The sequence below is a fragment of the Camelus ferus genome, chromosome 1 (assembly GCF_009834535.1).
Source record: "Camelus ferus isolate YT-003-E chromosome 1, BCGSAC_Cfer_1.0, whole genome shotgun sequence".
NCBI lineage: Eukaryota > Metazoa > Chordata > Mammalia > Artiodactyla > Camelidae > Camelus > Camelus ferus.
Window position 1 is genome coordinate 63,202,827 of NC_045696.1, and position 12,836 is coordinate 63,215,662.

At 40.8% G+C, this 12,836-nt stretch overlaps 1 protein-coding gene across 6 annotated transcripts in view; it reads left to right on the plus strand.

The window, feature by feature from the left end:
• Positions 1-8,704, plus strand: part of TMEM44 (transmembrane protein 44) — an 88,150-nt gene extending 79,446 nt beyond the window's left edge. For 5 of the 6 annotated variants that reach the window (XR_004320571.1, XR_004320572.1, XR_004320570.1 and 2 more), the window contains 3 exons: positions 5,126-5,235; positions 5,710-5,775; positions 7,627-8,704. The gene's annotated coding sequence lies outside the window, so the exon portion shown is untranslated. Of the gene's footprint in view, positions 1-5,125; positions 5,236-5,709; positions 5,776-6,136; positions 6,270-7,626 lie in introns of all 6 variants that reach the window. The other variant, XR_004320574.1, reaches the window with a different exon arrangement.
• Positions 8,705-12,836: the final 4,132 nt, after the last annotated feature.

Genomic DNA, 12,836 nt, shown 5'->3' on the forward strand with positions numbered 1-12,836 from the left:
AAGTTTAAAAATGGGAGATTGGAACTTCTCAAGCCACAGGTATGGAAACAAGGTCAAGATCAAATCCTGGAAGGACCATGGGCAAATCCTCACACTAAGTAAGAAAATTTATTAGAGTGTTTGAAGGTCACAGGTGATACGGAAAAAATAAACAGTGGGACCACGTATTGTTGAGATTGCTGGTGGAGGGAGTTGCAGTATTAAACAGATGGCCTCATAGAGAGACCAGAGCAGAAGCGAGAAAGTGAGGCAGTTTGCCAAGCAAATGTTTGGAGGAAGCGCACTGCAGGAAGGATGAGCAGAGCAAAGGCCCTAAGGTCGTGTGTGCCGGCTGTACCAGAAGAAGCCCAAAGGGACCATGTGGCAGGTGAGCTGTGAACCTGGATAGGATGGTAGGAGGGGACAGCACAGGAGTAAGCGGGCAGGGAAGCAGATCAGGTAGGCTTTGTAGCCTGCAGAAGGACAGGTTTTGCCTTTTCTAGTCTACACAGAACTAGAAGAGGTCAACTGACTGAACAGACAAGTTGGTTCTTTGAATAAGCAGAATGGAATCCTGGGAGTCAGATTTGGACTTTGCTCCTCTACCATTAAGTTAATTTACTCCCCTTGGACAAGGCCTAGTTCAGAGCTTCCATCTCCAGGGTTGAATTAAATCATTCCTAAGGCTCCTTTCTTTCAGTTCTAAGGTCCTGTGACCTTTAGGCAACCGTCTCCAACATGTGGCTTGAGCCACTGGGGCAATGTCTTGTAGTTCAAAAATCTCATATCTGCAGCCATCAGACCTAAAGTCTTCAGACAAGCCTCTAGGCCTCAGCCCTTCTGAAGTCAGGGGACCTCCTTGAAAAAACTGGATAAGAACTACATAGAAAGGTAGAGCTACGTTTGCACACAGGTTGGTGCTCCCAGCTGTAAGGAGTTCATGGGGCCCGAGAAGCATAACCACAGGACCCCTCACCCACCCACCCAAAGTGATCTCTGGGCTACTCTAAGAATCAGTGTATTAAGGAGGCTTGTTAATTTCCCCTCAACTTCCTATGAAATATGAAAGTGTTCCATACATTCAGAGAAATTGAAAGAATAGTCCAACAAATGCCTTCACATCTTCCATTTAAACTTTTTAAAATGTTAATATTTTACTGTATTTATTTTATCTATTTATCTTCTTGTTGTTGTTGACCTATTTGAAAGTTGCAGGTATCATGGTACTTTATCCCAAAATACATTCTGCAAGATGTCTCTTAAGAATATGGACAATCTCTTATTATACCACAGTGCCATTACCATATCTACGAAAACTAAAACTGATCCAAACGAAATTCAAAATTCCCTTCACTCTAAGAATCCTTTTACATACTACCAGGATTCCCATCAAGGTTCCCATATTGCATTTGATTATTTATCATGTTGGGGGGTGTATTTTACTCTAAAATAGTTTCTCCACGGTTTTGCTTTTGGGTTGTTTATTTTTAAGATACTACATTTTGGAAGAGTTCAGACTGGTTGTCTTATGGAATGCCCCCACTTTTGGATTTGAATGATTATTTCCTACTAGTGTCTAGCTCAATCCTCTATCTCCTGCATTGCCTGTAAACAGGAAGTTAGATCTAATGGAAATTTGTGAGTTTTCATTAGATTAAAGTACAATGTAATCTGGGAAGGAGTAATCCATTTTCTAGGTATTGACTGAATTAAACACCGTTTTAAGTTGTTGGCACTTTAGGACATGCATCTCATGCATCTAGGGAGAGAGAGAGGGAAGGAACTTCTGGCAGGGAGAGGAACAGCACTGAGTTTGGAGTTTAGCCCCAAAGTTGATCACATTCCCTCCTAAGTTTCCTCATCTGAAGTTTTGAATGATAATAATTTCCTTTTTACTAAATTGTTGGGCTCAAGTAAAATAATAGATCAGAATATTCTTTTTTGTGTGTGAAATGAGAAAGTAGCTCAGCTTCAGGGACTGACGTCCAGTTCAGAGAGTCCTTGATTCATCTCAAGTGAGCAAAGTATGAATCTATCCATCCATCCATTCAGTCCATCCATCCACCCACCTCCCTACCTATCCATCTAGAGTGATGAATTTTTGATGCTTCTTAAGAGTTATTGGAAAGACTGGTGGGGGTCAGTTTTTCAATAATGATTTAAGATTTAATCAGGGGCAATTTTGCCCTCCAGGGGACATTTGGCAAAGTCTGAATACATTTCTGGTTGTTAAACTGGGAGGCTGCTACCAGCATCTAGAGGGTGGAGGCCAAGATGCTGCTAAATATCCTACAACACACAGGACATCCCCCCCAGCCCCCAACCAAAGAATTATCCTGCTCAAAATGTCAGTTGTGCTGATGTAGAGAAACCTTGATCTAACATATGGCACAATTAAATATTGAACCTTGGTCCAAAATCCTGGACCAATCTTTCAAATGAATATTGGGATTTGAAGTGACTTACGCCAAAATTCCATGCCATAAAATAGAAAATTATGAATAGAAGAAGAAAAACAGAAAGAAAAAAAAGGAGATAGAAATATGTTAATCATTTCAATCAACATAATTGCTACTGGGTTCAACTGAGCTTTCCCCAAGAAATCACTATCAGTTGTATAATTTTGGTTATTAAAAAGGTTAATTCCCAAGGGACATTGCTTTTCTAAAAATAATTACAAGATATAATTTTCATAAAGTATTTTATAATACAGGGAGCAGTGAGTGACCTGATGATGAGATGGGCAATATTCTCAGTATTTGCACAAAAAACACAGAAGTAACTTCCATATGGCTATTTATGACAGCAACTTAGATAAAAACTATAGGGAAAATATTCAGACGAAACTCCATTAGGGTGATTCTGTGAGGCACTGGATTAATGTAATTCTATTTGGGGCCTTCTGGTCGTCTAATCTGATTAAAGAATTGAGTTCTGGTACCTGGAGGAATATGATTTAAGTAAAGGCACAACTAAACAATGGCCTGGATCCCTTATTATGTTATTTAACACTCTTTGTAAATACACTATTTAAAAAAATAACTTTATTGAGGTATTATTCACATACCATAAAAATCACCCTTTTAAAGTATACAAGTCAATGGCTTATGGCATATACACAGAGTTGTACAACCATCATCACTAATTTCAGAATATTTTCATTACCCCAAAAGGAAACTCTGTACACATTGGCAGTTACTCCCTCTTTATCCTCCTGGGACCCCCTTCCCGAGTCCCTGGCAAACACTGGACCACTTGCTGTCTCTGTGGATTTGCCTATTCTGGACATTTCATATAAATGGAATCATACAAGATGAAGCCTTTTGTGACTGCCTTCTTTTACTTACCATTATGATTTCAAGGCTCATCCATGTTTCATTCTTTTTATTGCCGAATAATATTCCATTATATACTCATTCATCAGTTGATAGACATTTGGATTGTTTCCACTTCTTGGTTATTATGAATAATGCTGCTATGAACTTTGCCATGAATGTTTTTATCATGAAAGCACATTGAATTTTGTCAAATACTTCTTTTCCGTCTGTTGAGATCATGTGGTTTTTGTCTTTTATTCTTTTAACGTAGTATATCACATTTATTGATTTTTATATGTAAGATCAACCTTTACTTTCCTGGGATAAATCCTACTTGGTCATGGTGTAAAATCCTTTTTCCATGTTACTGGACTTGATTGTTAAGTATGTTAAGGATATCTGTGTCTATATTTATAAGGGATATTGGTCTGTAATTTTCTTGCAATGTCTGTCTGGTTTTGGTTATCAGATTAATCCTGGCCTCACAGAATGAGTTGGGAAATGTGTCCTCCTGTTTTATTTTTTGGAAGAGTTTGTGAAGAACTGGTATTCTTCTTTATTGTTTGTAGATTTCATCAGTGAAGTCATCTGGTCCTAGGCTTTTCTTTGTGGGCACTTTTAAAAATTACTAATTCAGTCTCTACTTGTTATAAGTCTATTTAGATTTCTGCTTCTGCTTGAGTCAGTTTTGACAGTTTGCATCTTTCTAAAAATGTATCCATTTTGTCTAGGTACCTAATTTGTTGGCGTACAATTATCATAATATTCCCTTGCACATCTTTTTATTTCTGGAATATAGGTAATGATGTCTGCTCTTTCATTCTTGATTTTGGTTAAGTTGAGTCTTCCTTCTTTTATTCTTTGTCATCTGGCTAAAGATTTGTCAGTGTTACCAGAATTTTCTAAGAATCAAGTTTTTGTTACATCGGTTTTCTATAATGCTTTTTTATTCTCTATTCAAGCTATTGTCACTCTAGTCTTCATTACTTCCTTCCTTTGTAGGTATACTATTAAATGTTTGCACAATATCCCATCATGTGGATGTGCTATAAATTACATTCAAATTTTGCTTACTATTTTTGGGCTTTAGGGTTTCCCTTCCTCCATTTTTCCCTTTATAAATGATGTCTAAGTGACCAACTCTGTGTAAGCATTTTCTCTGTTTCAAATTTTTGTACAGGGTTGTAGTTAAAAGAGAAGTGGCTTTGAAGGGACATGCTGGTTTACCCCCCTATTTTACATTGGACAAGTTATTTATCCTTAGGTTTCTTCATCTGTGATTCTTTCTTGGTACCTAGCTTATGTTATTAGGTTTCTATCATTGAAATATCTAGGGCAGAGGATGTGAACATTTCTAAAGAAACTTGATACATAAATAAATATTTTTATTAGTTCCTCTTATACAAAATAAGAAAAGGAAATAAATGCAAATATGTTAGGAGTCACTTCCAAAGTTCCAAAATAGGTATTTGAGGGATGTGATGGTCTTTTTCATTTGCCGATTTGGCTCAACTACAGTTCCCAGTTATTCAGTCAAACATTGATCTAGATATTGCTGTGAAGGTATTTTTTTATATGATTAAAATTCTTAGTCAGTTGACTTTTAAGGAAGGGAGATTATCCCAGATAATCAACTGGTTCAATCTGGGGAAAGGTCTTAAAAGAAGAGCTGACTCTTTCCTGGAAAAGAAGAAATCCACCTGAGACTTCCAGCCTACCTGAAAGAAAAAGTTAAGAATTCTAAACCTCCCTCTTCTATATTTATTAATGTTGTGGCGAATTTATTCAGTATTTATTAAATGGCTACTACCTACTGTTTATCGTTCTAGTTGCTGGGGCTACAGGAATGAACAAAATAGAGAGAAATATCTGTCTGCAAGGAGGTTACAGAGCAACAATAACAATATTGACCACCTGCTACCACAGCCACATGACGGGGGTAAGAAAGTGCCGAAGACTAGACCTTCTCTCTTGGAGCCTGTAATTAGTCTGGGAATATTTTAATTGGCATGAGGGAGGGTGGAGCTGAGCATGATTTTTATTTGTAGGGACATAACTTCTAGTGAAGAGATAAAATCAGGTGTTTCAGAAACCCAAAGGAGCTATTAGCTATTCCTTGGAGGAATATTTCAGATCTTTAGGGTCCTGAGACTTCTTTAACTTCATGTATATTTTAAAAATGAAACTAAGTTCGTAAATGTATTTAAAGGGATCCTAAAGAAATCACATAAGCTTACAAAATTATAAAGGGAACTTTTAGTAAAGCCCCAAGAGGTTTCACTTTGGTTTTCTTTGCAGGCAATATGAGCTATTTAAGTATATTTAAGGAGTCTAGTGACAAAGAACAACGTGGAAATGGTGAGATGTGTTTGGTATTCTCCATCTTAACGCCTTGCTCTTTTTGTGCCTGCAGCTCTTGTGGAATTTGCAGAACCTCAAGCTGTTTGGACTCTGCTTTCTAGACTGGATTAGATTACAGGTAACTGTGGTGGAGGCATATTTTGGATCAACTCACTTTTCAAATGTTTCTGAAAGGAATTCTTTGTCAATTGGACTTCCATGCAGTCAATACTGTCTTAATTTACCAATTTTGGTGAGGCTTTTTTTTTTTTTTTTTGAGGAAAAAAAAACAAAGAAGAGCAATTTTTTTTTTTCCTTTATTACTGTAAAGAAGCAACTGTCTTCAGCAAACAGCTGATAACAGCCTTCTGGCAATCTTGAGATACTGACCCATGGTTTATGGTGGGATGAAAATCTATCAGTCTGCATGGGGCAATCACACCGGCCCATCTGAGCTACGATCTTTTCACCTTCACCAAGCAATTCTGTTTTGTTGCTAGGAGCCTAAAGGAAACATTCACCTGGAGCTGGGCTTGTCCCTCCTTTGCTCTTAGAAGCCAGAACTGCCAGCTCTGAAAATAGGTCATGAGTGACTCGCAGTCCTGGAGAGGCTCACAGGAAGTAGCTGCAAAGGTCAGGGGAAGTTTTTAACGACTATTTAAGAGGCCAGTGAATAATAGGCTTTCAGGAGTTTCTCTGCTTGGCACCTGAAACAGCCACGTGGAGGAGTTGCCTCGGAGACAGAATGACACGTGTGGAGATATGAGCCTGATGCCTGGGTTCCATCCAGGAGGTGCCTTTGCTCTGCTGTGTAAAAAGCCCACAACTATATAGAGAAGTCATTTTGCAGAACTCAAAAGGATAATCATGAGGAATTTACAGGATTAACTTCAAAAACCCAATACGATATCCCCAAGTGGAAAGTTAAGGCTGGGATGAGCAATCTATGAATTGACTCCAACCCTGAGATGTTGGGGCCCATGAAGTCAGATATCTGTGTCTATTAATACATATTTTGGTGGATCATTTTTACTGAAGTTTACACCTTAGTGCTATTTCACTGGCACAACTGTTTTAGGACAAATGTCAGGGTATGGTCCCTGGGCACTACTAGGCTCTTAATAATAACCATTGTCTCACCCCTTACAAACAGGCAGGATACCACAGAGCAGGGGTAAGCCAACTTTTTTGGTAAAGGACCAAGTATTATAAATATTTTGAGCTTCTTGGTCATATGGTCTCTGTTACAACTACTCTGCTCTGCAGTCATAGGCAACACGTAAATGAATGAGTACGGCTATGTTCCAACAAACTCTGTAAAATCAGTTAGCTGATTCTGACTGGGGGCCCTAAAGACTGAAAGCCCAGACTTTGGAGCCAGGTTCAAATCCTGGCACTATTACTTGCTAGATGTATGACCTTAGAGAACTTAGTTAACTTCTCTATGCCTTGGTCTTTTCACACCTCTAAACTGAAATAGTACGTACCCTACAGTGTTGTTATAAAGATTAAATAAACAAATGTGTAAAGTACTTAATGCTTAGCAGATAGTAAGTGCTATACAAGTGTTTGTTAGATAATCAACCATCCTGTGAAGTAGGTAATATTATTCCTATTAGAATTGAAATTCAAAGAAATAAATACATTACTTCTAAGAAGGCTAAGATTTGACTTAGTTTTCCCAGGTCCAGTACAATTGCTCTTTTCTCATCAGAAGTGACATCATTATATCTAAACACATGAAAATTCCCTATAACAGCCTAAAACCACCATTTAAACGGCTGCTTGTATTTCTCCCTTCCCCGTCCACATGAGGACCTACTAGAAGCAATGGACCTACTAAAATCATTAGAGCAGATTGCTAAATTTTCAGGGGTTTTGTGAGCTGCCTAAACTGTCAGTGGCTTGAAAATGGCCAGTGGTGGGAGTATTTACACCACGAAATTGGCAGGTGCTACAAATAAGTGCTTTTTTCTCTTTTTTTCTCCAGGAGGACTCGTTCACTAGCACATGACTGGCTATATGCCAGCAGTGAGCACTTCTCTGAGCAGGGGTCCTGTGATCTACCCAGCGAGTTGGTAAACAATATTCACAGGCATGTGATCCACTGTATCCTAGGGCACCGTGGCCTGAGAAGAATGCCGGTCCCTGCTTTCTGTCTCGTGGCAGAGACAGAAAAGATTATAGTGCTTTGCTTAGCAACAGAGATGAAGTCAGTGGTGGCCCATGGACTCTGATTTCTAGACAGTCTGACTCACAGCTCTCCTCCTGTTCCTGTTCCAATACACACACACACACACACACACACACACACACACACACACACACACACACACACACACACACACACGTATGTGGTTCAAGCTAAACAGGGACAAGATGACCTAGGAGGAGCTAAAGGAAGGAGAGAGCTTGTTAGGCCAACATTATAAAGTACTTTTAATGGTACTTTTTATAGGAAAGGCAGCAAGTGCTGTGGCATGTTTATTTCTTAAGGTGAAGTCTTCCTGAACACGTGTCCTGTAATCTTTTGTGGAAGCAGCAGAAGAAATGCAAAAGAGGGCTGGGGTTGGTCAGAATGACAGTTCGACAAATCTCTTCCTCTTGTGAAGTTGTGAAACTCATCTTTCTTCTCTATAAAATGGGAATCTTAATCATTCATTGTTAGTTTGACATTAGGGTTCTGAAACTCAGTGATCACTTGGTATCCATTTACTCAGCATACTTATTACCAAGTACCATCATGTGCTGGTTCCTCCATTAGGTGCTGAGGATCCAGACATGGGTTAGTTGGGTCCCTGCTCAAGAGGAAATCAGAGTCTGGATGCTTAAACAGATAATCCAAAGAGTTTGGATCCCAGAGGCTGGATCACTATGGCTTCTTTTGGTCACACTGATGAAGAGTTTGACCCTGGAACCAAGTTGCCTGTGTTGAATCCTGGCTTTGTGTTGTTTATTAGCTCTGTGACTTTGAGTGAATTATTTAATATCTTTTCCTATTCTGTAAAATGGATAATAATGGTACCTGCTTCCTGGATTGTTCCAAGGATTAAATGAAGTAACACATGTAAAGCTTCCTCAGTTTCTTAATCTATAAAAAATCCAGATAATAGTAACTACTGCTTTTAATATTGGCATTGTTGTAATGGTCAGATAATGTGTGAAAGTACTTAGAACTGTAGAAACAAAAAGACAAATACAACATAGACAAATGGAAGACAGACACTGAACGGGTACTTATTTGATGTTGTAAATGCAGTGAAAAGGGTGCACAGAATAGGGATTCTTACCCTGAGAGTCAGGAAAGGCATTTAACGGATATGATGTTTGGGATGGTAAATTCATTCATTCATTCATTCATTTGACCACACATTTGAGTGTCTACCATATTCCAAGCTTCATCTAGTGCTGATTCTATAGTGATAAACCAAACCAACTAAGTGTCTGCCAGTAGCAGCATGAGAGATGGCTTTGGGGGAGGACAGGCAGAATGCTTTATGTGCCCTTTCCCATAATCCCAAAAGTCCTTTCCCCATTTACATATATGGACAACTAATACTTTTTAAGTCCTACACTAAAGTGCCATACAAAAACAGCCTCAAGAAAACCCCTCATTTCTTCTTCCAAGTAGATTGCCACTCTTAAGCCCCTTCTAGAAAAATTATGGGGCTGTAACCCCAGAAGAGCTGTCCTCATCTTCACAAAGTTGAAGTCTTGTGGGAGAGACAGATGTTAAACACATAAACTCACAGGTAATTAAAATTGTGATAATGGTTATAAAGAGGATGAATGAAAATCATCAGAAAATAAAGTAAAGAATGAATAGCCAGGGAAGGCCTTTTTCAAGAACTGATGTATACGTATTTCAGCCAAGAGTTGAACTTGTAAGAGTTAGCCAGGTAAGGGAAAAAGGGAATGTGAGCAAGAGAAGGTAGTGCAAAGGTCCTGGGGCAGGAAAGAGTGTGGCATGTTTGAGGATCGGAGAGAAGGGCTACTGTGGTTGGAATGAGGTGAGATAGGCAGGATATAGGGTGGGAGGAAGGTAAGGGTGCAGGAGTACCAGTGAAGGGGGAGTGATGTGCAGGCCACATCCAACACTGGACTTTGTAGCTCAAAGAAGTTCACATTTTATTCTCAGTGAAATAAGAAGCAATTGAAAACCTCTATCAGAAGCTAGTCACATGCAGTCATACACGCTGGCTGCTGTGCAGCGGAAGCGGGCAGGGTGAAAGTGGGGAACTCTGCTGGGGGCTCAGACAGTAGTTCCAGGTGAGAGATGGAGGTGGTGTGGATTATTCTAGCAGAAGTAGAGATGGAGTGATGTGAAAGGATTTGAAGTGGATTTGATACTGGATTGGAAAGAATGACCCCCAGGTTTCTGGCTTGAGGAGCTAGGAGGGTGACAGTGTTTTTGCTAAGGAAGAGAAAGCCTGAAAAAGTAGCTGGTTTGGGGAAGAAGGGCAAGAGTTGAGTTTTGGGTGAGTGAATTTATGAGGTACACTGAGACATCATGTGAAGATGATATGGACGTATGGTCCAGGGACCCTAAAGTGAGACTTGGACTGCAGGTGTATATATGGTTGTGAGTTATTAATGTACATACAGATGATGTACATTAAGCTACAGTCATGGTGTTTGAGGTCATCTGGGGGAGTGAATGTGGATCAGGGCTCTTATCCTTATTTTGGGTCTCAGCTGCCTTTGAGAAGCTAATAGAAGCTATACTTCTTCCTTTAAAAGTATCTACATTCAGGTTTAAAAAATTTATAGACACCTTGAAGCCCATCCACAACTCTCGTAAGGTCCATAGATGACAAATGAAAAAAAAAAATAACCCAAACAATAAGGCTAGTTTATAGAGAAAAGTGGGCCCTGGATTGAGCCCTGGGGAGCAGCACCATTTAGAGTTGGGACAGAGGGAGTAACCACAAGAGTTGGAGATGGAGTGGACAAATAGGGAGAAGGGTGGGAACTCTCTGAAAGAGAGTTATCAAAAGTAAGAGAAAAGTGTTTCAAGAAAGGGAGATAAATGTTGTTGAGAGGGCTAGAGAGATTAGGACTGGAAAGTATCCATTGGCGTTGGCAACAGCCATGACCTCTAGGAGGACTGTACTTGTGGAGGGTTAGAGCTCTTGGGAGGAGGCATTACCCCTCTGCAAAACCTGGAGTCGGCGGGAGACACTGGATGCAGATGTAGGTTGCTGTGTAGATTTGTGGGGGTTCCCCCTTGATGGTCTGCATTTTTTCAGTGAACTAGGAGTTACCCATTTGGGGTTGTAATCAGGGGTTGGGTCTCAAAGAATTGAGTATGATCAGAGGAGGGAAGGGCTGGGCTCAGCATGTACAGAAGTCAGGGCCCAGAATCATCATGGGCCAAAAATCAACAGGCTTTCCAGAATTTCGCAACACATGCTGCACTCCCTTTCTCTTCATCCTGGACTTCTCCTTTTCTGGCTCATCTGTTCCCTTAGCCTATAAATATGCCTTTCCAGTAATTCAACAACTCCTCCCATCAGTGCCCAAATTCTCTTCTATCCATACCCAAAATATCTGTAGCAGGAAACTTTTTGAAATATTCAATTGTTCTTTTTCTTCCTATAATTTCCCCTTGTTTGGTTATGTGTTGCCTTTCTTTGGGGATTTTGGGTGCTTCTTAAAGTCTGGATCATTTAAAACCTTCATGATCATTTAAAACCCTGAGTGCATTGACGAGTTCATCCTGGGTGCCTAGGGCGTACATGCAACATCCAGAAGCCAGGGGAACCCCCGCAGGATTTTAAATAGGAGTGCGTTTTAAATTGTTCACTCTGAAAGCAGAGTAGATGATGAATTTGGAGGCTGGAAAAGATGGCTGAAACTTTTGCTAGTGGGAATGGAGATAGAGATTTGAGGATCATTAAGGAGGTGAAATAGATGACTGGATGATTGCATAAGGCAATGGCTGAATCAAGAATGACTTACACTCATTCCCATGATGGCTATGGATGGTGGTGCCAACAGCTGAGGGAGGGGCTGCTATGAAGGCAGAGGATGAGTTCAGTTTTGGACAAGCTGAGTTTGGGGTGCCCCTGTGATATCTAGATAGAGCTGTCTGGCAGGCAGTTGGATATTAGGGCCTAACTTTTGTGGAAGAGGTCTGTGCTGGAGATAGCTGATTTGGTAACTGAAACTGTGAGGGTGAAGGTGAGTGTGGTATGTGTGGTATGAGTGGTATGACTAGAGCTCTGGACTTAGAATGGAGTCTTGCATGTAAGGCACAGATTCACAACTGGTGGCACTTAAGGATGCCATCCAAGGAGGCAGAGGCTTTATGTACTGAGATATGAGAACTGGAAGAGTGTACTCTTCTAGAAACCAAGGCAGTAAAGAGATTTCAGAGGGTGGGAGTCATCTGAGGTGTCAAATGTAGCAGAGAGATCCAGAAAGATAAGGTCTGCAGAATGCCTGCTAGATTTGGGAAAATGGAGGTCATGAGTTATTCTTGTCTGAGCTGGGTGAGGAAGGATGGGGATGGAAACTCGAATGCCAAGTGTTGAGAAATGAGGAAGTGGAGACAGGAGGAGAAACCTCTGTTTAAGAGGTCTGCATGAGAGGAAGAGAAGGGCTTGGAAGCTAACTGGAGAGGGTACTTCGAATGCAGGGTAGGCATGGTAGTTTTGTCTTTAGGACTTGAGCTTGTTTAAAGGCTGAGGGAAAACAGCCAGGAGCCAAGGAGCTGGAGAAGTAGGCAAGGAGGCTTTCAGGGTTCAACCCCCCTGAGACATCTTACAGTTTGCTCAAAACTTCCACAATCCTTATCTCATTTAATCTTTTTAACACCGTGAGGGTGGGAACAGACGCTGAGATTGAGCCCAGGAGTAAGAACAGAGCTGTAGATCCATCTCGCCCAATGACTGGTCCACACCGAGGTGCGAGGAAGTGCGCGGAAACCGTTCAGCGTCGCACAACCTAGAACACCAGGAGCAATGCGTTCCTGGCTCCTGGTTAGGTGACACTGGTGCTGTGGACTTAGGGTTCTGTGCTGCCCCAGCTGAGGTGTCACCACCTGTCGCGGACCAAGTGTGACAGCCTCTCCCTTCAAGTGTCATCTTGTGTTGTGAACCAGAGCCTGAATGCTCCTCGTCCCCGGCGAAGTGTGCCTAAGTGCGGTGCACCAGAGGTCTTGCGCCTCCTTCTTACAAGAGCTCAAGCAGCTGAGAG